Source organism: Pleurodeles waltl, chromosome 9 (genome assembly GCF_031143425.1).
Source record: "Pleurodeles waltl isolate 20211129_DDA chromosome 9, aPleWal1.hap1.20221129, whole genome shotgun sequence".
In the NCBI taxonomy this organism is placed as follows: domain Eukaryota; kingdom Metazoa; phylum Chordata; class Amphibia; order Caudata; family Salamandridae; genus Pleurodeles; species Pleurodeles waltl.
This window is the reverse complement of record NC_090448.1, coordinates 822,879,018-822,904,735: the sequence shown is the minus strand read 5'-3', so window position 1 is coordinate 822,904,735 and position 25,718 is coordinate 822,879,018.

Below are 25,718 nucleotides of genomic sequence, written 5' to 3'. Positions count from 1 at the left end.
CACCAGGCCCCTGACACTAGCCAAACAGATGAACAGCCCTCCACTTCCGCTGCAGTTAGTGGACAGGAGGCCCCGCCACAGGAACAACAGGCCACCAGCACCCCACCCCCTGCACACCCAGCAAACGTTCCCTGCAATCCAGGCAGAAGCCAGAGACTATTGCCAAGATCCCAGCCAGGAAATAAGACTCTCCTGATTGTCACCTTTGTGTCAGACTATGGCACCCTGTTCACCTTGAACTGCCATTGCTCCCCTTTCTATGCCCCCATGGACAATGCACCTGTGATACAAATAGACTGGGCTCTATCCTGGACTTTCCTCCATCACCCAGCCAGCCCATTCCACTACCCCCTCTACTTCTTAGCATTTAAATAAACACCCTTTGAAAACAATACAAGTATGGAGTATGTCAAATGATCTAAGTATGTATTTGTTTAACAAAGTTTAAACATTGCAATTCAACTGTACAGTAATGCATACATAGGAAAGACCTGTAGTTGGTTGCAGTCTACACACCAGGAGCGATAGTGGGGCACAAATATCTGCAAGTAGAGATGCCAAAGGGTACTGTGAAAGGCCATAGAAGTGGGAAAAACAGTCTACCAGTGACAATGTCAAACACAAAACTGTCAATTAAATGTGAATTTACACTGTTTTACCTGTGTGTCATTGGAAGTATTGACAAATTATTGCACTTCTGTTGTCCTCATCCTCTGCCTCCTCATCTTCACTGTCCACAGGGTCCACTGCTGCCACACGGCCATCTCCAGCCTCCTCCTCCTGCAGAAAAGGCACCCGGCAACGCTAGGCAAAGTTGTGCTACATACAGCATGCCACGATGATCTGACAGACCTTCTTGGGTGAGTAGCACGCGATCCACCTATTCTATGGAGGCACCAAAAACTGGCCTTCAGGAGGCCAAAGGTCCTCTCCATAATTCTTCTTGTTCGCCCATGTGCCTCATTGTAACGTTCCTCTGCTCTTGTACTGGGATTCCTCACAGGGGTCAGTAGCCATGAGAGGTTGGGGTAACTAGAGTCACCTGCAAATATCGAGGGACAACTGTTCGCCACACACTAACCCTTAGGGCCCACACCATACACCAACATATACTGAGTGGGAACCAGGGCACACCTATTAGCGACACCCTGTGCCTCTGTAGTTGAGCCATCACATTTGGGATGCTGCTATTACTCAGGATAAAGGCATCTTGCACAGACCCAGGATATTTTGCATTGACGTGGGAGATGTACTTGTCCGCCAGGCACACCATCTGCACATTTATGGAGTGAAAGCTCTTTCGATTTCTGAACACCTGTTCATTTCGTCAGGGGGAGACAAATGCAATATGTGTTCCATCTATTTCCCCAATAATGTTGGGGATATGTCCCATTGCATAGAAATCAGCTTTCACTGTGGCCAAATCCTCCTCCTGGGGGAAAACGATGTAGCTGCACATGTGTTTAATCAGGGCAGACAACACTCTGGTCAGCGCTATTGAGAACATTGGCTGAGACGTTCCTGCTGCCAAGCCCACTGTCACTTGGAAAGAGCCAGTTGCCAGGAAATGGAGCACAGATAGCACTTGCACAAGAGGGGGGATCCCGGCGGGGTGACAGATAGCAGAGATTAGGTTAGGCTCCAATTGGGCACACAGCTCTGTGATTGTGGCCCTGTCCAGTCTGTAGGTGAGGATAATATGCCTGTCCTTCATTGTTGCCAAGTCCACTAGGGGTCTGTACATGGGGGATGTCTCCATCTCCTACTCATCTGCAGCCTTTGCAATCTATGGGGCAAAATGGTGAGCAGCTGGGCATTATCTCTTAATTCCAACCACTACAGTTAAATGCATGTTGTGATTGTAACATTATTTTGTTGGAGATGTCCAAATGGTGCATTTGTGTACGGTGACGGAGTTAGGACCCATGGCCTGCCCCCCCTTGAAATGGCGTCCGCCTGTCCTGTATGGCAGGACAGGTGGAAATAAGGTAATTCCGCTGACGTTGTGCGCAGTTGCTGGAGGCGCTCGAAAACCGCTGTGCAACTCCTCATTGGATAACATTGAGCCCTATGGTGTACAGTGGCCAATGGTAATGTACGCCGGCGAGGTGGTATGCACCGTCACGGACTTCACTGCCATTTTCTATCTGTTCGCTCTCTTGCTACCTGACCTTCAACAGGAGAGGACCTACACTGCATGTGCTGCTGTAACCTGTGTCTAGAACTGACCATGGCTCATGTGACCAGGGAAAAGGCCCCTGCCTTCACCTCGGTGGAGTTGGAGAGACTGGTGGATGGGGTCCTAAACCAGTACTGAATGCTGTATGGGCCTCCAGACCAACAGGTGAGTACACCGTGAGTACGATGCATGGTGCGGGTATGCATGGAGTGCTGTGTGTGAATGCCTCATGTAGGGGGTGGGTGGTGGTTGGGCCCTGGGAAGCATGTATGGTGGGCCATGTCTGTGCTAATGGGGATGGGAAGGGGCATGGTGGGCCATGAGTGTAACAGGCAGGATGGTCAGACTAATACCTTTCCCTGTATCTATTTCCATGCAGGTCAGCGCCCATCAAAAGAAGGGTATATGGCGTGCCAATGCCAAGGACGTGCAGACACTGGGGGCCATATTTATACTTTTTGACGCAAAACTGCGCTAACGCAGTTTTGCGTCAAAAAAATTAGCGCCGGCTAACGCCATTCTGAAGCGCCATGCGGGTGCCGTATTTAGGCCCGTATTTATACTTTTTGACGCTAAACTGCGCCAACGCAGTTTAGCGTCAAAAAAATTAGCGCCGGCTAACGCCATTCTGTAGCGCCATGTGGGCGCCGTATTTATTGAATGACGTTAGCCGGCGTTAGCCGACCGGCACTGCCTGGTGTGCGTGGAAAAGAACGACGTACACCAGGCAGCGCCGGAGTAGGGGGATATGGAGATTGGGTGCCAAAAAATGGGGCAAGTCAGGCTGAGGCAAATTTTTCGCCTCAACCCGATTTGCGCCATTTTTTTCGACTCCCAACCCCCATAGAAATGACTCCTGTCTTAGCAAAGACAGGAGTCATGCCCCCTTGCCCAATGGCCATGCCCAGGGGACTTCTGTCCCCTGGGCATGGTCATTGGGCATAGTGGCATGTAGGGGGGCACAAATCAGGCCCCCCTATGACACAATTTTTTTTAAAAAAAATACTTACCGGAACTTACCTTAATGTCCCTGGGATGGGTCCCTCCAGCCTTGGGTGTCCTCCTGGGGTGGGCAAGGGTGACAGGGGGTGTCCCTGGGGGCATGGGAGGGCACCTCTGGGCTCCTTCTGAGCCCACAGGTCCCTTAACGCCTGCCTTGTCCAGGCGCTAAAAAACGGCACAAAAGCGGCCGTACGTCATTTTTTTTGACCCGCCCACTCCCGGGCGTGAATTTTGCCCGGGAGTGTAAATACGGCGCACATGCTTCGGAGTAAATTTTTTAGACGGGAACGCCTACCTTGCATATCATTAACGCAAAGTAGGTGTCCACGCTAAAAAATGACGCAAACTCCATGGACTTTGGTGCTAGACGCGTCTAACGCCAAAGTATAAATATGGAGTTAGTTTTGCGTTGGAATTGCGTCAAAAAAAACGACGCAATTCCGGCGCAAACAGAGTATAAATATGCCCCTGGGAGTCTACGGCAGGCGGAGCACCCACTGTCGGAAACTGTGGGAGGACCTGAGATGCTGGGCACGGAAGACCGCAGAGGCCCAGCTGGGGATGGCCTCCCAACGAGGAAGGGGTGCCCATCGAACCCTGACCCCCCTGATGGCCCGCATACTGGCGGTGGACTATCCGGAGCTGGATGGGCGTTTGGGGGCATCACAGCAGCCACAAGAGGGTGAGTACGGTACCCCAATATACAACTTGCATAATCCACCAACAGTGAGGGCACCAGTGGGACGGAGGGCGAGGGGAGCACAGCAGAGACTGGAGGGGACAGTTCGGACACGGAATCCTCCTCCGATGGAAGCTCCCTGGTGGTGGTGGGCACCTCTGTGCCCACCCCAGCTACAGGTACAGCCACCACCCTGTATCAGAATGCCCTCCCAGTAGCCCCCCAGCGAGTTTCCCGTGCCCACTCACCCAGGAGGGTGGGCATCTCCTTTGCCCCAGGCACCTCAGGCCCTGCCCCAGTTAGCCCTGCTGCCCTGAGTGAGGAGGCTATTGACTTCTTACGATCCATCTCTGTAGGGCAGTCAACCATTGTGAATGCCATCCAGTTGCTGGGAGCCCAAATGCAATAGACAAATGCATTCCTGGAGGGCATTCACACTGGCATTGTGGCCTAACATAGATCAATCCAGGCTCTGGCCTCCTCTCTGATGGCAGCCATTGTCCCTGTGTTGAAGTAAGCCTCAGCAAGGCCTACTAGTGCAAGGGGTTCGCCCTTCTCTGCACAAAGTCCTCAGACCATGTAGGAAGAAGTTGGCACAGAAACTGAAATAAAAGACAAAGTTTATTAAACCTCGTGAGGTAGTACTACAGTTCAAACAGCACCCTTCGGTAATGTTTGAAGTAGCACACTGAACTAAGAGAGCATGCTCCTTTTATACCCACGCAGGGGCTAAAAGAAGATGGTACAATTATAGAAGCAAGACTTTCATACATGTAAGGTCATATGGAAATGCACAGTCGACAGGTAGGAGGGGCTAACAGTTTCAAGGACTAGTTGACACATTACTGTCTGTTACTGATTACTAACAGCTGCAGATCATACTGGGCATGTGCGAAAGTGGGAGATGCTAAATATAACTTGTCACTAGACAGATTTTCAAGAGTAGTTAACAGAAAGGTAGGACAGAGCACATGGCGAGCACATGGCAGCAAAAATGGCTGCCATGAATACAAAATGGATTCCACCAAATGTTCACAATAGTTGCTAAATACAAGATGTCTTCTGCTAATGATTAATCTAATCGCTATTAAGTTACAACACCTGTTTCTAGCCTCTCCCTTCAACTTCCTCTACCCAATCCCATTCCCCTCAACCCCAACCTATCCCAAGCACACAGTCAGATGAGCATGCTCCCAGGACAACACACAAGAGTGGACTTGGCAAACACAAGCACCACACTTCATCCCACAGGCACTCACACAAACACCAGCCAGAAGCAGACATACCAACATCCGATGCCTCCACTGTGGCCCCCTCCTCTTCCTCGTCCACCTCCCTCCCAGTTGCATCTTCACTCACACCTCCATGCACTACATCCTCATCCACTACCACCATCACCAGCACACCTAACAGTACACGCCCTTCACTGGCAGTCACCACCCCCACATCCAAGCACACGTCCCATGTGTCCTCTCCCACTGTGTCTGTGCCCCTCCTCCCAAAGTACACAAACACAAGCACGTAGACATGCAACAGCCATCCACCTCACAACAGTGTCCAGCCCATGCACCTGCACCCAAACACCGCAGACTGACACCTCCGGCAACCACTCCCTCTTCCTCCACTGCCAAACCTTCTCCCTCTTCCCGCCCCAAAGTTCCTAAGCAGCTTTCCCTCTCCACCATTGACCTCTTCTACACTCCTCCCCCCCATCCCTAAGTCAGGCCAGGGCGGTCAAAACCCAGGCAAGCACCTTAGCCACGGGCAGAGTAGTGTCCATAACTGCTCCAGGTGGGAGAGGATCCGGGGCACCAGGGACCCACACTGAAAGGGTGCCTGCACCAAGTGCTGCAAGGAAGGGCAAGGAGGCACCCCAGCTGCAAAAAGGAAGGGCAAGGAGGCACCCCCAGCTGCTGAAAGGAAGGGCAAGGAGACACCCCAAGCTGCAAAAAGGAAGGGCAAGGAGGCACCCCCAGCTGCTGAAAGGAAGGGCAAGGAGGCATCCCCAGCTGCAAAAAGGAAGGACAAGGAGGCACCCCCAGCTCCTGAAAGGAAGGGCAAGGAGCAATCCCTGGCTGCTGAAAGAAAGGGCAAGGGGCCTTTACCAGCAGGCAGAAAGGACAAGAGGCCTGGTGCTGGGACTTAGTCGGAGCCCCCACCTCCAACCATGGTGGTTCAGTTGTCCATGGCTGCAGGGGAAGGGCTGGAGCCTCCCCCCACCACTGCCAGTACCGCCACCAGCACCACTGCCAGCAGCAGCAGCCCCAGTGGGCAGCCGTCCAAGGCTGCAGGGGAAGAGCTGGAGCCTCCCTCCACCACTGCCAGCGCACTTACCAGCAGCAGCAGCCCCAGTGGGCAGCCATCTGAGGTTGAAGGGGAAGGACTGGAGCCTCCCTCCACAACTGCCTGCTCCACCAACTAGTGGAAAAAGCCATCCACTCACCCCACCCTCCGCAGGATGAAGCTCTCTGGGCACAATGCCCCCTCCAGAACCAGTAGAGAAGCTATCCACTCACCCCATCCTCCACAGGATGAAACTCACTGGGCACAATGCCCCCTCCAAACCAGTAGAGAAGCCATCCACTCACCCCATCCTCCACAGGATGAAGCTCAATGAGCACACTGCCCCCTCCAGAACCAGTAGAAGTAGTCACCCACTTGAGAGACTGTGGCCTTGCACTCCCCAGGACCAGGCAGTGGGCAAATCACCCACTTGAGAGACTGTGGCCTTGCACTCCCCAGGACCAAGCAGTGGGCAAATCACCCACTTGAGACACTGTGGCCTTGCACTCCCCAGGACCAAGCAGTGGCCAAATCACCCACTTGAGAGACTGTGGCCTTGCACTCCCCAGGACCAATCAGTGGGCAAATCACCCACTTGAGAGAATGTGGTCTTGCACTCCCCAGGACAGAGTGATGGGCATGTTGCCCCCTACAGGACCAGTGGCGTTGTACCATCTTCCAGCTGAGGTGCCCCCCCATTCCCCGTCTCCCTCAGATGCCTGTCTATTTTCGACCTAATGCCCCTGCAGTGTTCGCTCCGTGTTGTTGCAGGAGTAAGGTGGAGCCTTGGACTATGTGATGTGGCCCTGTGGCCCACGGACATTGAGGACTGGGCAGTGTCCCTACATTTGTAAATATTATATACTTTTTTATTTGGATGCACGTATTTATACTATTTTGTCTTATTACACTCACTTTCATCAATTCCTTTTGTCCTTGCATTATTCCTGAGGGGTACGGGTGTATATGTAATGGTACTGCATCTGGTTATGTGTATGGTGTTGGGGGTGTGTGTGTTGTGTGTGTGTGTCATTCTCTTCCCCCCACCTTCCCTGTGTGCTAGGCAGCAGTACTCATCATGGTCGTCTTCACCGGCGTTGGTGTTCGTAATGGAACAGAAGGTAGAAGATCATGGGGAGCACATGCATCTCGGGCTCCATGGCGGCATGGTTCTTCCCTGAATCTCCACAGGTGAGTCCTTTCCCTTTTGTGCATTGTTTCCGCCAGGCTTTTGATGTCATTGGTACCACCCCGGAAAAGGTGGCAGTTTCCTGTGTCTTAATGCAGTGAGTGGAACATTGTCTTCCTCCTGGCTGTAGGTGGTTACCGCCGTGGTGCCTGTTGGTTTCACCCTGGCTGTCGGTGTGTTAAAGTGGCTGTCTGTCGGAGCGGTTTCTGCCGTGGTCATAATTTCATATTTATTACCGCCTGCCTGTTGGCGGTATTACCGCTGCTTTATCACCAACCGCCAGGGTCGTAATGAGGGCCTAAATGTGGTATATTGCTTAGAAGCACAATAGCTCCAACTATCACATCAGCTTGACGGAGTCGCTTCCAACAGTCCAACACCTACCGTGATGGAGCATAGGCCATCTACAGAGTCGTGTTGACCCTCGTTGCAGTACCCTGGAAAACGACGAGGAAACAGACGTTGCAAGGAGTCAGGGAGGTAAGAAAATACTGGAGCCGGTGCAACATTGGTTTTTAATGCCACTGTGAAGGTGAGGCGTCACTTCCTTACTGCTAGGCAGGGGAGGTGAGGCGGTGTTTCCTTACAGTTGCAGAGGAGGTGATGTGGCATTGGAGATGAGTTGTCGTTTTCCTACGATAAGGCGGGGTTAATTAATCCAGTGAATCAATACGCAAGACATCGACTTTGCGGTGTCATGATCACTCCACTGGGCCACAAGTGCTGTGGTGGAGTCGGGTGCCACAGACGTCGATGACACAGCACCTATACTCATGCTGTGGCAGGACTTCGGAGGCACTGAGGCGGTATTGGGCCTGCGTTGTATGCCACGGTCATTGCACTACTCGAGGACCATGGCTTCGGGGTAGGCAGCAGCACGGGATCAGAGAGCGGCGCCGGTTCTGAAGTCGTTCTGGAAGTTGATGCAATAGTTTCTTCATTGTTGCACCAGAACTTACTCTCAAGTGCTCAGGAATGGAATTTGGAATCTCTTGGCAAGTCAGGACTCTCAGCAAGAGAGCCCAGGTGCTGGCAGGTGAAGTCTTTGATGTCCCTGAGACTTCTTAACAGAAGGCAAGCTTAGTCCAAACCCTTGGAGAATCTTTGGAAGCAGGATGTAGAAAACCAAGTCCAGTCCTTTCACTCCCTGGACAGAAGCAGCAAGCAGCAGGCCAGCACAACAAGGCAACAAGCAGAATGGCAGTCCCTCCTACAGCATTCAACTCTTCCTGGCAGAATTTCCTCAGTCCAGAAGGATTCTAACTATGTGATGTAAAAGATCCAGTACTTATATTCATTTCCGTCTTTGAAATAGGCAAACTTCAAAGATAAGTCTTTGTACTGCACAAGACCCTGCCTTTCCCTGCCCCCAGACATACTCTAGGGGGATAGAGACTACTTTGTGTGAGGACAGACACAGCCCTATTTAGGTGCGAGTATCAGCTCCTCCCACCACTCTAGCTCAGGAAGACCCATCAGCCTAGTGATGGGCCATCAGGACATGCAGGGCACACCTCAGCTCCCTTTGTTTGACTGTCTAAAGTGAGTGCACAAAGAGCCCAACTGTCATCCTGACCTAGATGTGTATTCAGCAAACAAGCAGAGGCACAGAATGGTTAATCAAGAAAATGCCCACTTTCTAAAAGTTACCTTTTCAAACTCACAGTTAAAAAAATAACTTCAACAAAATATTGATTTTAAAATTGTGAGTTAAGAGACCCCAGACTCCAAATCTATTTGCTCCCAATGGGAAATTACACTTAAAAGATAGTTCAAGGTAATCCCCATGTTACCCTATGGGAGAGATAGGCCTTGCAATAGTGGAAAACAAACTTAGCAGTATTTTACATTCGGACATGTAGAACACACCAGTACATGTTTTACCTTTTATCTACGTTGCACCATGCCAATCGGGCTGCATTGGGCCTACTTTAGAGGTGACTTACATGTGGTAAAAGGGAAGTTTTGGGCCTGTCAAGTGAGTGCACATGCCAGGTCGAAATGTCAGTTTAAAATTGCACAGACACTGCTGTGGCAGGTCTGAGGCATGTTTATGGGGCTACTCATCTGGGTGGCACAATCAGTGCTGCTGGCCCACTAGTACCATTTGATGTACTGGCCCTGGGCACATATAGTGTACTTTATAGGGACTTACTATTAAATCAAATATGCCAATCATGGATAAAGCAATCACCAATACAATTTAGACTGGGAGCACCTGCACTTTAGCACTGGTCAGCAGTGGTAAAGTGCCCAGTGTCCTAAAATTAGCAAAACATCAATGCAGCACACAGTCAAAGCCAAGAGGTCAGAAGCAAAACGTTTGTTGATAACCCTGCAAAATGGGCCATTTCCAACACTCTTTCTATATGTGCTGCATTTTGCAGTACACATAGAAAGAGAAAAAGGCATCTCATGACTGTTTTTATGCAAGAAGGTGTCCCTTCCTGCACAAAATAATCCTGCATGCAACTCAGGCACTCTTGCACCATAGTTGTCCATCTCTCACTTAGGAAGATCCCTTGAATGGGTAGCCACTGGACTGTTAATGGTCTGCACTTTGGGATGCTTGTGTGTCAAGTCTAAACCACTGCAGCAAGGCAGAGGAGCCACAGCCTAGTCACCCCTGCAATGGCAGAGGTAGAAAGATCATGGTCACAACATGCTACAGCCAAAAGGATCAAGGTGTAGGCGAGGAGAGCAGATAGTCAATGACTGTCTGGTTCCTTGGAATATCATTGGACTGTCTCTGTAATCCAGCCACTGGCCTAAGATGTTGAGCTTCACCTTGGTGGTGATTAGGGTCATTGCTAATCCAATTCTCCTCTTCTTCTCTAGTGCTGTCTGGCATCCTGCCATGCATTGTGTGTTCCCTCATGTGAGACCTTCTTGGATTTCCTACTCCATGGGCAGTAGGGAGCTGTGGTTCGTCCTCACTTTTATTTGATGGAGCCATGCTTGCACCTTGAGTTTTTCCAGTTGGATTTGGTTTATGTAAGTGGGCACCCATGTCCTTTATATTATAGATGGCAGTATGACCATCATGGCAGTGTTGTGTTTCAGATGCATTGTACTCTCATCCTTCTTTCAGCCCATGCACACTTTCTCTAGGTCTCATTCTTCCTGTTGTCATGTTCGCCTAGCTAGCTTGGATGATCACTGTGTAATTTCTTGGAATTTTGTCTGAGTGGGTTGTGACCCTGAATCTCTTTTTTAGTTGCATGTGTATGTGAGTATCCTCTGTGATGTCCCCTCCTTTCGACATCAGGCAGAGGAGCAGTCAGATCGCTCTCATCTCTGGTGCACTCTGGCTCTCTCAATCCTTTCCTTGCCTCTTGGGGGATAACTGGTTTCGCAGAACGTTTGTGCTGCGGCCTGTGAGACTGTCTGGTTCTGGGGTGCCTCAATGGCATGGCACCCATGCACTGTAGCCAAACAATGGCCGATATTTAAGAAAAACGACACACAACTGCACTAGCATAGTCATGGGTCAAAAAATATAGCATAAGCAAATGCCATTCCCTAGTGCCATCCATGAACCATATTAAAAAAAAGATGCACAATTCTGCTAAGAACTGGCTAGCATCTGAACAAAAGACGCTGGCTGGTGTGGAATGGCGTTAGGGAAAATGGCACTAGTGGGGCAAAAATGACACTAGACTGAGTAGCGGCAAAAAATCTGCTGCTAGTCAGCCTAGCGTCATTTTTGGACGCACAAGCAGCCAAAAAATTACTCCTGTCTAAGTATAGACAGGGGTATTCCCCACAACCTCAATGCCCACCTCAGGGTACCAGTGTCCCCACGACAACCCCAACAGACCCAGTGCCAGCCAGGCAGCCTCATGTAAGGGGACCCCAGTGGCACACAACACACCTACATGTAAACTTACCTGAAATGGGCTCCCTTCTCCAGTAGTGTCCATGTGGTGTGGGTGGTTGTTGGAAATGGCGTCTCTAGTTGGCAGAGGTATCCACCCTTGTCCAAATAGCGACCACTATCCTAGTCAGGGTAAGTCACACACAATCCAAATTATCCTGTGCCCACCCTCTGGTAGCTTGGCACTGAGCATTCAGGCTTAGCTTAGAAGGCAATGTGTAAAGTATTTCCTCAATAAACCATATAGTAACACAGTGAAAACACCACAAATATACACCACACAGGTTTAGAAAAATATAAGATATTTACCTGATTAAATTAAGGTCAAAACAATAAAGATTCAATAAGCACAATTTGAAATATCACTTTTGCAAGTTTAAACAGAGTCTTAAATCTTAGAAATCAACAGTTGTCTCTTGGTTTTAAAAAGTACCTGGTTTGCATCAAAAGTTACACGCACAGAGACCGCAGAGGAGGAGATGCGTGGAAAAGAGGGTGTGCATTGGAATTTCCGGTGTGGCACAGACAATGCGTTGTTTCTTTCCACATTGCAAGGGACTTTGCGTCGATTTCTGGCATGCAGTCTTGGTTCTTCAATCCGATGAGGGTTTCATTTTGATGCCCCAGGACAATGCTTGCAAATCCTGGGCATGTGGGATGAAGTCACAAACGTTGCGTCGATCTGGTATAGCGGTGTGTCAAATTTTCTGTCGCACGGCAGGCGCTATGTCAATTCTTCTCTCAGGAAGTTTGGCTGCTTCGTTCCAGTAGGGCTGTGCGTCTAATTTCCGGGCGCAACGCAGGCGCAGCATTGGTCTTCGCTCGGGAAGTCGGTCTGCATCGTTCTGGTTCGGATATGCGGCGATTTTCTCACTGCAGGGCAGGCTGTGTGTCATTTCCGGCAGGCTGTCAATTTTCGGCACACAAGGAGTTTCCTTGAAGAGATGGAGGGCCATATTTATACTTTTTGACATAAAACTGCGCTAACGCAGTTTTGCGTGAAAAAAATTAGCGCCGGCTAACGCCATTCTGAAGCGCCATGCGGGTGCCGAATTTAATCAATGACGTTAACCGGCGTTAGCCGCCGGCGCTGCCTGGTGTGCGTGGAAAAAAACGACGTACACCAGGCAGCGCCTGCGTAGGGGGATATGGAGCTTGGGCGGCAAAAAATGGGGCAAGTCAGGCTGAGGCAAATTTTTCGCCTCAACCCGATTTGTGCCATTTTTTACGACTCCCAACCCCCATAGAAATGACTCCTGTCTTAGCAAAGACAGGAGTCATGCCCCCTTGCCCAATGGCCATGCCCAGGGGACTTCTGTCCCCTGGGCATGGTCATTGGGCATAGTGGCATGTAGGGGGGCACAAATCAGGCCCCCCTATGCCACAAAAAGAAATTAAAAAAACGACTTACCTGAACTTACCTTAATGTCCCTGGGATGGGTCCCTCCAGCCTTGGGTGTCCTCCTTGGGTGGGCAAGGGTGACAGGGGGTGTCCCTGGGGGCATGGGAGGGCACCTCTGGGCTCCTTCAGAGCCCACCGGTCCCTTAACGCCTGCCTTTTCCAGGCGCCAAAAAACGGCGCAAAAGCGGCCGGTCGTCTTTTTTTTTGACCCGCCCAGTCCCGGGCGTGAATTTTGCCCGGGAGTGTAAATATGGCGCACATGCCTCGGAGTCAATTTTTTAGACGGGAACGCCTACCTTGCATCTCATTAACGCAAAGTAGGTGTCCACGCTAAAAAATGACGCAAACTCCATGGACTTTGGCGCTAGACACGTCTAACGCCAAAGTATAAATATGGAGTTAGTTTTGCGTCGGAATTGCGTTAAAAAAAACTACGCAATTCCGGCGCAAACGGAGTATAAATATGCCCCGAAGTCTTTTTGGTCCTGGGACTTTAGAAACAGGAGACAAGCTCAATCTAAGCCCTTAGAGAGCACTCCTCAGCAAAGTCAGAGGGCACCAGGGCAGCAGGGCAACAGCAGGGCAGCAGTCCTTCACAGCAAAGCAGTCCAGATTAGTCCTTAGGGCAGCCTGGCAGTTCATCTTGACATGTTGCAGGGTCAGGTCCAGAAGTGTCTGATTTGGTGGGTCAGAGACCCATTTTATATACCCAAAAATCGCTTTGGAGTGAGGGAGACTTTAAAGAGAGGTTTTGAAGTGCACAAGGTCCCCTTTCAGTACAGGTCTGTCTGCCAGGGTCCCAGTAGGGGGCAAGGCAGTTCATTATGTCAGGGCAGGCCATTAGCCCTTGAAATGTAAGTGTCAGGCCCTCCACCCTCCCAGCCCAGGAAGACCCATTCAGTATGCATATGAGTGCAGGTGTGACTGAGTATCTTGTGTTTGTGGTTGTCTGGGTGAAATACACAAGGGAGCTGTCAACCAGCCCAGCCCAGACGTGGATTGGAAACAGGCTGTAAGACACAGATGGATTTTAAGTGCAGAGAAATGCTCACTTTCTAAAAGTGGCATTTCTAAAATAGTGATATAAAATCCAACCTCACCAATAATCAGGATTTTGTATTACCATTCTGGCAATACTAAATATGACCTGGTTACCCCTCTCTGATCAGAATCTACCACTCAAACAGTATATGAGGGTAGCCCTAATGTTATCCTATGAAATGAGCAGGCTTCACAGTAGTAGAAAACGAATTTAGGAGTTTTCCACTTCCAGGACATTTAAAACACACATGTGCATGTCCTGCCTTTCACCTACATAGCACCCTGTCCTATGGGTTACCTATGGCCTACCTTAGGGGTTATGTATATGTAGAAAAAGGGAAGTTTAAGGCTTGGCAAGTACTTTTAAATTCCAAGTCGAAGTGACAGGGAAACTGCACACACAGGACTTGCAATGGCAGGCCTGAGACATGGTTAAGGGGCTGCTTGTGTGAATGCCACAACCAGTGCTGCAGGCTCACTAGTAGCATTCAATCTGCAGGCCCTGGGCCCATGTAGTGCACTTTACTAGGGACTTACAAGTAGATCAAATATGCCATTTGGGTATGAACCAATGTTATCATGCTTAAGGGAGAGAGCATATGCACTTTAGCACTGGTTAGCAGTGGTAAAGTGTGCAGAGTCCTAAAACCAGCAAAAACAGTGGTGATGATGCTGGGGGTTGGAGTGGGCATCTATGTACCCATTCCATGGTGTTTCCCCATAGAAATGGGCAAACCAGCACTTTAACGCCTGGTCTGAACAGGCGTTAGATTTTTACGCTAATCGGCCTTAGCATCATTATTTAGGTCCACCCCTTGGGGGGCCTCAAGAGATCCCAGGGGGGGCGCCAAACTCTGGCCAAAGGAAATATTATACAGGTAACATGCCTTTGTTTTAAGCAGAAGCATGTTATTGTAGTTTTAAAACGGTAACAGTACTTAACTGCAATGTTTAAATAGGTTTAGACCTATTTAAACATTACCATCTTTCTAAAATGATTGTGAAAAATTCTGAGGGGGGGCCCAATGATTTTTATTTTTCAACTGGGGGGGCGCGGCATTAAAAAGTTTGAAGACCACTGACCTAGGTGCTCTTCATTTTAACGTCAGGTGGTAAATATGGTGCTAGAGGGCTAGTGTCATTTTTAGGGAGGGAACGCCTCCCTTGCACATCATTGTCACAATGAGACGCAAGGTAGGTTGGCGCTTCCTAAAAATGACGTTAACTCATATATTTTGATGCTAGACGTGGCTAGTGTCAAAATCTAAATATGGAGTTGAGTTAGCACTGATTTGGCATCAAAAAATATTACGCTAAGGTGGCGCTAACTTTCCATAAATATGGGCCAATGTCTTTGAGCTTTCCGGCAGTACTCTGGCTGCAGCACCATGCAGGGCCTCTGCTTCTACGACACCAAAACTTACCTGCAGGTTTCTGAAGCCGGCAGGCACCCTGTTCGTGGCTCAGTGGCAGGAAAGGGCTTTCCCTCTCTGTTTTGCCTGTACTCTGTGGGTGAGTGTCACAGACAAGTTACTGCTACAGTGTTTCTGCTTTGCTTCTTAACGAGCTTTCCTCAGAGAGACTTGTCTGCTTGCTGTGCCTGTGCTCCTACTCTTTCTGTCTCACTGACCTCTGTGCATGGCAGCTTGCTGCACAGACCCATCCAAACATGCCCTTTGGCCCACACAGTCACAGCAGAAGAGGCTATGGAGAAGGCACCCTTTAAGGGCTTCCTCCATCTCAACATCAGAGCGCTGTAATGTTGTTTGCAGTCTTTAAAACTGCAACCGAGCATTGTGTTCCGGGCAGAGGTAGGTGAGCCAAGAAAATTAACAGGAAGAGCCAAACCAGAGCTGAGATAAGGTTCTGGCTTGCGTGAGGCGAGCCCTGAAAATATTTACTAAGTAAAACATACAACAAACTTTATGTAAAATACAATATATTCTCTTCAAAGTTAAAAAGTGTATTTCTTCAACGCATGAAAGTTTTGAAATAAATATGTCACAACATAGTCCTGCACTGAAAAGTACTTATTAAAAGTGATACTTTTTAAACATGAGCTTAGTTTCATTCCTGGCCCCATTCTCAAACTTGGGACAGTGCCATTAGTGAACCAACAGGCAAGATAGTTGGTATATGACCCCTGTATGTGGCCCAGATTATTACAGAGCAACAATAGTCTATTAAATAAAACAGAACAGTTTTTTGTATAGTTGTTTTTTCTTATTCATATATTTGAATGTGTTTTTATGCACAAATATGAACAAAAATACTTTTTGGTGAAATAGATTATTTGCCAAGATCACACAATTTAAGTGGGGAAGCTGCAATTTGCCCAAGTTGTATGTATCCACTTTATACAAATCAGCAACTACAGGGCTATCTGTCACTCTTTGTATGTTAATGCTTTGTTTTTAGCTCTTTGTGCAGTTTTGATATAGTGCAAACTCTACTTTATAGCACTTTATATGAACACCTGTTACACTACACAGGGTCACATTCATTTCTTTTAGGCACTGGTGATTTGCCCAGGATCACAGGTAGTTGAGCCAAAGCTGAGGACTGAACCTAGCTTGTTCAGCTTGTTCAAAGTTGGAAGCTCTTGCCGTAACACCATATCCAGGTAGATTGAGGGTGGAAGGTAGAAGGTGCATGAAAGCTCGGCTTGCTATGGACCCGAAGTTCCAACAGGACCTCAAGCTGAGACAGAGCCATGATTCAGGCTCAAGACTGGATCACGGTTTCAGTAGGTCCCCATATCTAGTTGGGAGAGTGGAGACAGAGGTTTACCTGCTAATTTTGCAGCAGGTACAATTACACCAGGGACCAGGCCTGTGAACGGCCTTCTGCACCTCAATTATGGTCTGCGTGGGGGTTCTGAGAGTGTTTATCTATTTTAAATTGTGTAAGATGCATGCAGTAATATACTGTTGGGTGAGGAATTCATTATACCATCCACATAGTAGCAGTGCATGCCTCATTGGATGAGCAGCCTCCAGGGCGAGGAATCATAAATGTCCCCCAAAAGTTAATGTGGAATTACAATACCTAAAAGAGTAAGAGCCTGATTCACAAAGGTAAACTTACACTTTTGTGTTAGTTTACTATCATTTTGTATTCAAGAACTACAAGTATACTTTTACTGACAGTAATTTTACAACTTTGTAGATGCCGCAGTTGGGGTGAAGAGTTCTGCACATAAAAAGATAGGACAGGCCTAACTTTTTATGTACGGAGTCTCTGCCACAAGTGCAGAGTCTTTACAGTCATAGAATTACTATTTGTACAATTAAACTTGTAATTTAGGAATACCAAAAAATAGCAAACTTACACAATGTGTATATTTATTTTTGTGAAACAGACACTAAGCATGTCTGTCTGATTTGTGCCACATGCTGGGGTGAAGTAAATAACTGTTATCTCAAGTAAGATATTGTTTTGGGCTGAACTTGTTCTCACCAGTATGGCAGAATTGCAAATGAGAGCATTTCATAATTTGATATATTGTTACAGAACATTGCACATTCCTAGGTTACAGTCACAGTTACTGAAATTGTGCAGTTTTATGGCTGTGGTGCTTTCCCCAAAATTATGGATTTGCCAAATTTGCCACATAATCTACTGCATAATTTTCAGATTTAAAATATGTTTCTAGTTTAAAGGGACCAAAGGTTTTGACAAAATGCTGCAATACGTGTTGCAGAGCAGTTGAAGGCCTTTTCCAAAAGTTACCTGTTCACCTTTCAGTTGCTTATTGCTATGCTTGGTTGTTAAACTTGTGCTAATGAGGTGCAACCCAGGCGCAAATAGTGTTAACACAAAAAAAAATAATAATGAAGTAATCACAAAATGTCACTGCATTACTCTGCATAATTTTTCTTTTTTTCCTGCATAATTCAGTCAACTCTGCTGCATAATTTTGTCCTCACCTACCGCATAATTTCAGTGGCCTGGTGATACTCTTTGTCTCACCACATCTACTCACAATGGGACTGATCATAATTCAGTTCAATAAAGGGCTACCTTATGTTATGCAATGTGAGATAATAGTGGAATTACTGCTAATTATCTAGACTCACCTTCGAACTAAATAAGCCAAGCCATGAAACTTCGAATCATCCTCGACTGCAAACTCAACATCACAGCCCAAGTTAAAGCTGTCATTGCTTTATGCTTCCACATACTGAAAATGCTAACGGAGATTTTCAAATGGCTCCCAGTCAACATGTGGTAAATCATCACTCACACTCTTGCCATCAGCAACCAAGACTACAAGAACACCCTCTACACCAGGTAAACAAGCATATCATCAGGAGACTGCAGAACATCCAGACCTCGGCAGCCAGAATCACTCCCAACCTCTGACACTCACACATCTCACCTCACCTGAAGGAGCTACAGTGGCCACCCATACCCAAATGAGCACATTTCAATCTCCTCACCCAAACCTTTTAAGGCACTCTGGCCCTGTATACCTCAAACAAAACCATCTGCTTTCACAAACCTTCCAGGCACCTCAACTTGAAAAGACTCATACTTGCACACATCCCACGCATATGAAAAACCAGATCCGGTGGTTGAGCCTTCTCCTGCGTTACTCCTAAAGCATGAAATGAGGTGCCATTACACAACCGAGCCTCTTGTTCATTTCTTGAATTTCACAAGTTGAAGACCTGGATCTTCGAGTAACTAAATTATGCCCTGGGCTTGGCTGATCTCACACCTGCTCAGTGCCAGGATACCCAGAGTGAGAGTGCACTTTATAAACCAACATACCATGACATGACATGACCCAAGAGAGGCAAATGCACTTTATGAGCATTCAGTCAAGACTGATACAAAACCCAATCATGCTGGAGTATACAGTTAGTCAGGATGATTGCTTTTGTTTCCCATGTTATGCGCTTGTTTACTTCTGCGCCCACATTCATAATATGTGTGGGATAAGAGGCAAAATGATTACCTTGTTTGTGTGGGATCATGCTCCATGGAAATGAGAGAACAACCTCTGAATATAGGACTCTCTATACTTGTGCCCACGCTATCAGTATTAAAAAAAGGGGCTGTACAAGCACCTGCTGCCACTCCTGTAACAGGGGCACGCTGTGTAATATGGCCCCAGAAGGTTACCTGTTTGACTGCAATTACCAAGAGATTGCTCTCAGTTGTCAACAACACTGCTTTCTTTTGCCCCCAAAGTGTTGCTGTTTTTTAAAACTTTTTTTATCAATGAAAGTACACAGCAAAAAGAATGACTGACATGAAAATAAACAGTTACAAAGGTCACAGTATGCAATTAAATAGGTATTGGGCAAATTGCAATGAATAAACAGACAGTCTTCCTAATGGAAAACGTCAAGTCTTAAGTGTGGCCATGGGCACCTCCTTCCTTAAGCTTGAACTACTATTACAATCTGCATGGAATCCAGGTGCTTGTGTTGAAGCCTGGTCTACTGGAAATCATAAAGGTTGAGGCTGTTGAGTGTAGCTCTTACTCTCAAATAATGCTCTAGATGCACTGTATGCCTGCTTGGAAGATGATGTAAATCTTGGGACTTTAGGCAACCTCCAGAATTGACAATACTTGGGCACACATTGGCCCACCTAAACATACCCTTGGCCCATCCAGATGCAAATTCCTGGAACCAGGCCTGTTGCTGCACCTCCAGGCGTTGGTCTCTGCTGTAGCCCGCTCCTGCAGCCCCACTTATTGGCTGCAGGCAGGTCTGCTCATTTCAATTTCCTTCACGCACAGGAGATTGGGGTCTCTCACTTTGCCAATGTGCTGGTCTAGTACCGCTACCCACCAATGGAGCAGTGTCGGGTTTCAGTGTGCTGAGGGAGACAGACACCCCCAGTGGTGTAACAGCTTCCGCAGCCCCCGTGAGACTGGGGAGGGTGGGGGCTGAGCTCCAGGGGGCCCCCTAAACACAGGACACTGACTGGGTTTGGGAGGTGTTAGGTGCTGGGCCGGGGGAGGAGGTCCTGTCCATGTACTTTGCAAGTGGGGTGAGCCTGTGTTCCCTTACGCCACTGGACACCCCTGAACTAGCAGCACAGATGTATGGGGCCTTGCAGGCTTAGCTATCCCTCCACCCAGAGCGGAGAGATAACTCTCTTCGATTTTGCTGTCTTGGATTGTGCTGGTGCTGTCAGGAAAGAGCAACAATCAGCCTGTTATGGCACTGTTCTGACAGAGGGGATTTTTTGTCCGGTTCCAACGAACAGAGCTGCTGATCTCTTGTGCCCATGGGGATGATAGGTGAACACTAGAAGGCATGCAGTGCTCGCTGCCTCACCTGTCAGGGCACCTATTTCTCCCAGCTCCTGTGCCAGTTTGCCAGTTCTTCACTTTCTTCTGCCCTCTAGCGGGCTACTTATGCCTCACACTATCCTTTCCCTAACTAGGGCAGTCGCCCGGGGTTGTTTTTCACTGTGCAATGAACCGACCTGTGCTGCCAGCCTTTTCCTTCCCTGAACTGGGCCCACTCCTCCCGGCCTCCCGCAGTGCTGACTGAGTCTTCCTTCAAACAGGAGCCCTCCTGTGCTGCTCAGCGCACAAGTGTCTCCAGACGTCATTTCAGCTTGGATTCCTTACTATTGGTGCTGAATCTGCACCAACAGGATATGCTGAATACTCACTGAGTCAGGCGCTGCCATGCCTTCCTTGGGTGCACTCACAATGCGTCAGTGTTTTGGGGAGGTTAAATAGTCTGTGGTCCTGCAGCTTGGGGGCAGGAACCTGCCAACCTCATCACCCGCAGTGATGCATCACCCACAGTGGGTGCATTCCTACTTGGCAGCGCGGCAGGTGGGCTCTCTCCCCTCATCGCAAATGTAGTGTTGGGGGCCCTAGGCTCACATTGAAAGGAAATAGTATGGATACTTAACTGGCCCAGGGTTCTTGTGCCCTGCCACATTCATAAGCAGGGTCAACTGAATGTTGATGCCAGTGATGGATGGGCATGGCATGTGTATAGGTACAGCCCACAGGGAGGGGCTACATTGTGCTAAGAGGACACAACACTGACAAGGACAGTAAGACTTTATCAAAAGGAATAATAAGAACTCCACCTATGTGCCACAATACAGGAACTCAGCAGAATAGTTCCCAAAAGGTGCTGTTAGTGAGCATATTATTTCCTTAGGAGTCAGATTTTCAGCACAATAGATGAGATGAACATGGTTAGCTACAAGCTTTCCATATTTAATTTTACTACACTATTTAAATGTTTAAAGTGAATATTTCTAGTAATGTTGTTAGAACGAAATGCTTGCCTGGACATTATATTTATTGTGCACCAATCAAGTGTTACTTTTATCTGAGTGAGTTGAAACCCCACCCCTCATTTCATGAATACAACACAACTGCATGCCCTGACTAGCCCCTGAGGTTCATCTTCTAAGGGCGAGGTTCTTGTCATTCTGCCCCTCATTATGACCCTGGCGGTGAGTGATAAAGAGGCGGTAAGACTGCCAACAGGCTGGCGGTAATTACCTCCAAATTATGACCATGGCGGTGATAACTTCCATAGACAGCCAATGTACCACACCAACCGCCTGGGCGGAAACAACACTCACCACAGCGGTAGCCGTCAACAGCCAGGCAAAAGACAAAGTACCTCCCACCATATTGTGACACATCAATCCATCACGTTTTCCGGGGCGGTACCAATGCCATCAAAGCCTGGTGGAAACTCATCACAGAAGAGAAAGGACTCACCAACGGAGACACAGGGAAGAACAACGTCGCCATGGAACCGGAGCTGCAAGTCTTCCCGATGCTATTCTACATCATGCTCCACCTGGAACACCAACGCCGACGAAGATGACGACGGTGAGTACTTGCACACAAGAGAGGGAGGGAGGAAAACGAGAGTGACACACACACGCACGACCCACACCCGATACACACACACCATACACACAACCAGCTGCACACGAAAAACAATGGCACACAACACAAGGCACAATAATGCAAGGATAACAAGAATGCACTAATGATAATGTATTGATATAAACAGCTACTAAATAATCCAATTGTATGTGAAACAGATATGTACAAATGCACACAAAGGGCCACTGCCCAGTCCAATGTACTAAGGGCCCACATGGCCACAGGGCACAGTCCAAGGCCCAACTTGAATCCTGACTTCATCCGGATAGAACTCTGCAGGGGCACCAGTTTGCAAGGTGGCAGGCACCTCAGGGGGATGGGGGGGACCTCAGCCGAATACAGGAACAAGCCCACTGGTTCTGGAGGAGGCTCCATGCCCATTTGTCAGTGCTGGGGAGTGCAAGGCCACAGTCTCTCAGGTCGGTGACTTTCCCACTGCTTTGGGAGGGGGCTCCATGACCGTTTCTCTCTGCTGGGGAGTGCAAGGTCACAGTCCCTGGAGTGGGTGACTTTCCCACTGCTTGTGGAGGGGGCTCCATGCCTATTTGTCAGTGCTGGGAAGTGCAAGGCCACAGTCTCTCAGGTGGGTGACTTTCCCACTGCTTCTGGAGGGGGACCCTTGCACAGCAGCCCCTGGAGGGTCACCTACATACCCTCCACTGGTGGTGATGGCTGCACTGTGTCGTCTGGAGGTGAGGGCTGAACTGTGGTGGCTGGTGATGGTGCCACCTGGGCAGCCTCTGCTGGTGGTGAGGACTGAATTGTGGTGGCAGGTGGAGGTGCCTCCTGCGCAGCCTCTGCCGGTGGTGAGGGCTAAACTGTGGTGGCAGGTGGAGGTCCCTCCTGGGAAGCCTCTGCCGGTGGTGAGGGCTCAACTGTGGTGGCAGGTGGAGGTGCATGAGGCGTGGGATCCTTACCCTTCCTGGAAGGGGTTGAGGGCTTCTTCCCCTTCATGGTAGGTTGTGCGTGTTCCTTAGCCTTCCGGGCAGGAGTGGAGGGCTGCTTCCCCTTCAAGGCAGGAGGTGCAGGCTCCTTCCCCTTCATGGCAGGAGGTGCAAGCTCCTTCCCCTTCATGGCAGGAGGTGTGGGATCCTTCACCTTCTTGGCTGGTGGAGTGGGATCCTTCACTGACTTGCCACCATGACTAGGTGGTGCCACCACTGTCCGTGTGGACTGTTTGGCTGAGGTGCTGGGCTGGGTCATTGGGACCCTGCTCTTACGGGCAGGAGGGGGAGGGAAGAGGTCAAGTTGGGCAAGGAAAAGCTTCTTGGAGACGGTGGGGTGGGAGAAGGGAGGAGGGATGGGAGTGGAGGTTGAGGGAGTGGTTGTAGGAGGTGTATGTCTGCTGGATTTGGGTGCAGGTGAATGGTAAGTATGCTGATGTGAGGTGGATGGTTGTTGGTTGTGTGAGTGCTTGCGGGTGTGTCCTTTAGGAGGGGAGACAGACAGGGTGGGAGACGACAGAGGGGACTCGTGTATGGATGTTGTGGAGGTATCTGCTGGTGTGAGTGTGGACGTGACTGTGAGGGAGGTGGAGGAGGAGGAGGAGAGGGAGACAGTGGAGGCAGTGGATGTGGTTGTGTCTGCAATTGTCTGGTGTTTGCGTGAGTGCTTCTGGGATGAAGTGTAGTGCCTGTGTTTGCCTGTGCCAGTCTTGGGTGTTGGCTTGTGTGCATGCTCATCTGTATGTGTGCATGGAATGGGTTGGGGTTGAGGAGACTGGGACTGGGAAGTGGTAGTTGAAGGGGGGATGGTAGGAACAGGGACAATGGCTGCCATCAGAGAGGAGGCCAGAGCTTGAATCGATCTCTGTTGGGCCACCAATCCACCGTGGATGCCTTCCAGGAATGTATTGCATTGCTGCATCTGGCATGCCAGCCCCTGGATGGCATTCACAATGGTTGACTGCCCGATAGAGCTGAATCTCAGGAGGTCAATAGCCTCCTCACTCAGGGCAGCAGGGCTTACTGGGGCAGGGCCTGAGGTGCCTGCGGTGAAGGAGATGCCCATCCTCCTGGGTGAGCGGGCATCGGCAACTCGCTGAGGGGCTACTGAGAGGCCGGTGCTGGTACGGGGGTGGCGGCTGTGCCTGCAGCTGGGGTGGTCACAGAGGTGTCTGCCACCACCAGGGAGATTCCATCGGAGGAGGTATCTGATATCTGTGTTGTCACCTCCTGTCTCTGCCGTGGTGCTCCCCTCGCCCTCCGTCCCACTGGTTCCCTCAGCCTTGGTGGACTCTGCCTCCTGGGTCCTGAGGGGTGCAGCTCATTCTGTCACCAGTGCCCCTGCTCCTATGCCAGATGATGCTGACGCACCCATGGACAGGATGACAGAAGAAAAAAAGGGGGGGAGAGAAAAAGGAAACATTGGGTCAATTACTGCACCAACACCACAGTTGGCATACACAGCACCGTCACACACAGGGATCAGGATTCAGCACTATGCATTGCACTGCCAGTGATTTAGGCAGATGTCACGGCAAGATGAGGGCCACACACCGCCAACTGCACCCCTCCTGGGACCCACAAAGCCCTGACTGACATGGAATGCTAACAAGCTAGGTTACCTGCATTTGCCGCACCGATTACCCTAGAGTTGACTCACGCTGCAATGTCTGGCCTGGACTTAGGGGCACCCACTAACTCACATCCACTACCCGGATAGCATTCCACCTGCTGAATTATTGGGCATTATTATGTAATAATGCCCACTGTACTCCCCCCCCTTGTGGCTGCTGTGATTCCCTCAAGCGCCCATCCAGCTCTGGGTAGGCCACTGCCAGTATGCAGGCCATCGGGGGGTCAGGTTCCGACGGGCACCCCTTCCTCGTTGGGAGGCCATCCCCAGCTGGGCCTCCACAGTCTTTTGTGACCAGCGTCTCAGGTCCTCCCACCGTTTCTGACAGTGGGTGCTCTGCCTGCCATAGACCCCAGGGTTAATGCATCTTTAGCGATGGCACGCCATAATCCCTTCTTTTGATGGGCGCTGACCTGTAGAGGTAAGACAGACAATAGAACACCATTACACATACAATCCAGCCTGGCACACATATGGCCCACCAATCCCGTTTCCATCACCATTGGCACACACATTGGCCTGCGGACACCATGTACACCACCACAAGACATCCCCCCGATGATACAATGCTTGCATACACATCTCCATGCATCCTTCCCACGTGCATCGTGCCCATGGTGTACTCACCTGTTGGTCTGGAGGCCCACACTGGGGTACAACCACATCCACCAATCGCTCCAACTCCTCCGAAGTGATGGCAGGGGCCCTTTCCCTGGTCATATGGGCCATGGTAGGTTCCAGACACAGGTCACAGCAGCACACGCAGTGTAGGTGTTCTCCTGTTGAAGGTCAGGAAACAAGTGAGGAATCAGATAGAAAATGGTGGTCACGTCCGCGGCGGTTTACACCGTCTCTGCTGGTGCAGATCCTCATTGGCCAGTGTACTCCACAGAGCCCCATATTATCCAATGAGGATTAGCATGGCGGTTCAAGACTGCCTTCCGCCTCGATGCCCAACCTCTGCGGAATTACCTCACTTCCACCTTTCCCTACATACAGTCAGGCGGTCGCCATTTAATGGGGGAGGACAACGGTAATTATCGACATTAACTGCGCCATAGCCTAGATTAGCACATTCCATTGCCATTCCCACTGTCCCATAACATAAATACACTATGTACACTAGGTTGTGGTTCCTTTGTCCAAATTAGGACAGCCTACTCACACTTGTGTCCCTTAGATACCTACTGCTGCGGATGAATAGGAGGTGGAGACATACCCCCGTGTACTGACCCCTTGTGGACTTCGCTACACTGGAGGACAGGAGCATTATACTCACCTATTGACTGGACAGGGCCAGAATAACTGAGCTGTGTGCCCAATTGGAGCCAGAACTGATATCTGCTATCTGTCAACCCACTGGGATCCCCCCCTCTTGTGCAAGTGCTATCAGTGCTCCATTTCCTGGCAACAGGTTCTTTTCAAGTGATAGTGGGCTTGGCAGCAGGAATGTCACAGTCAATGTTCTTAATCGTGCTGCCAAGAGTTTTGTCTGCCCTAGTAAAACACATGTGCTCTGGCTTCTGTCTGGTTTGCAGGGAACGTTTGCAGGGTGGTTCACCTTCTGCAGGGGAGGGGTGCTGGTGGCCTGT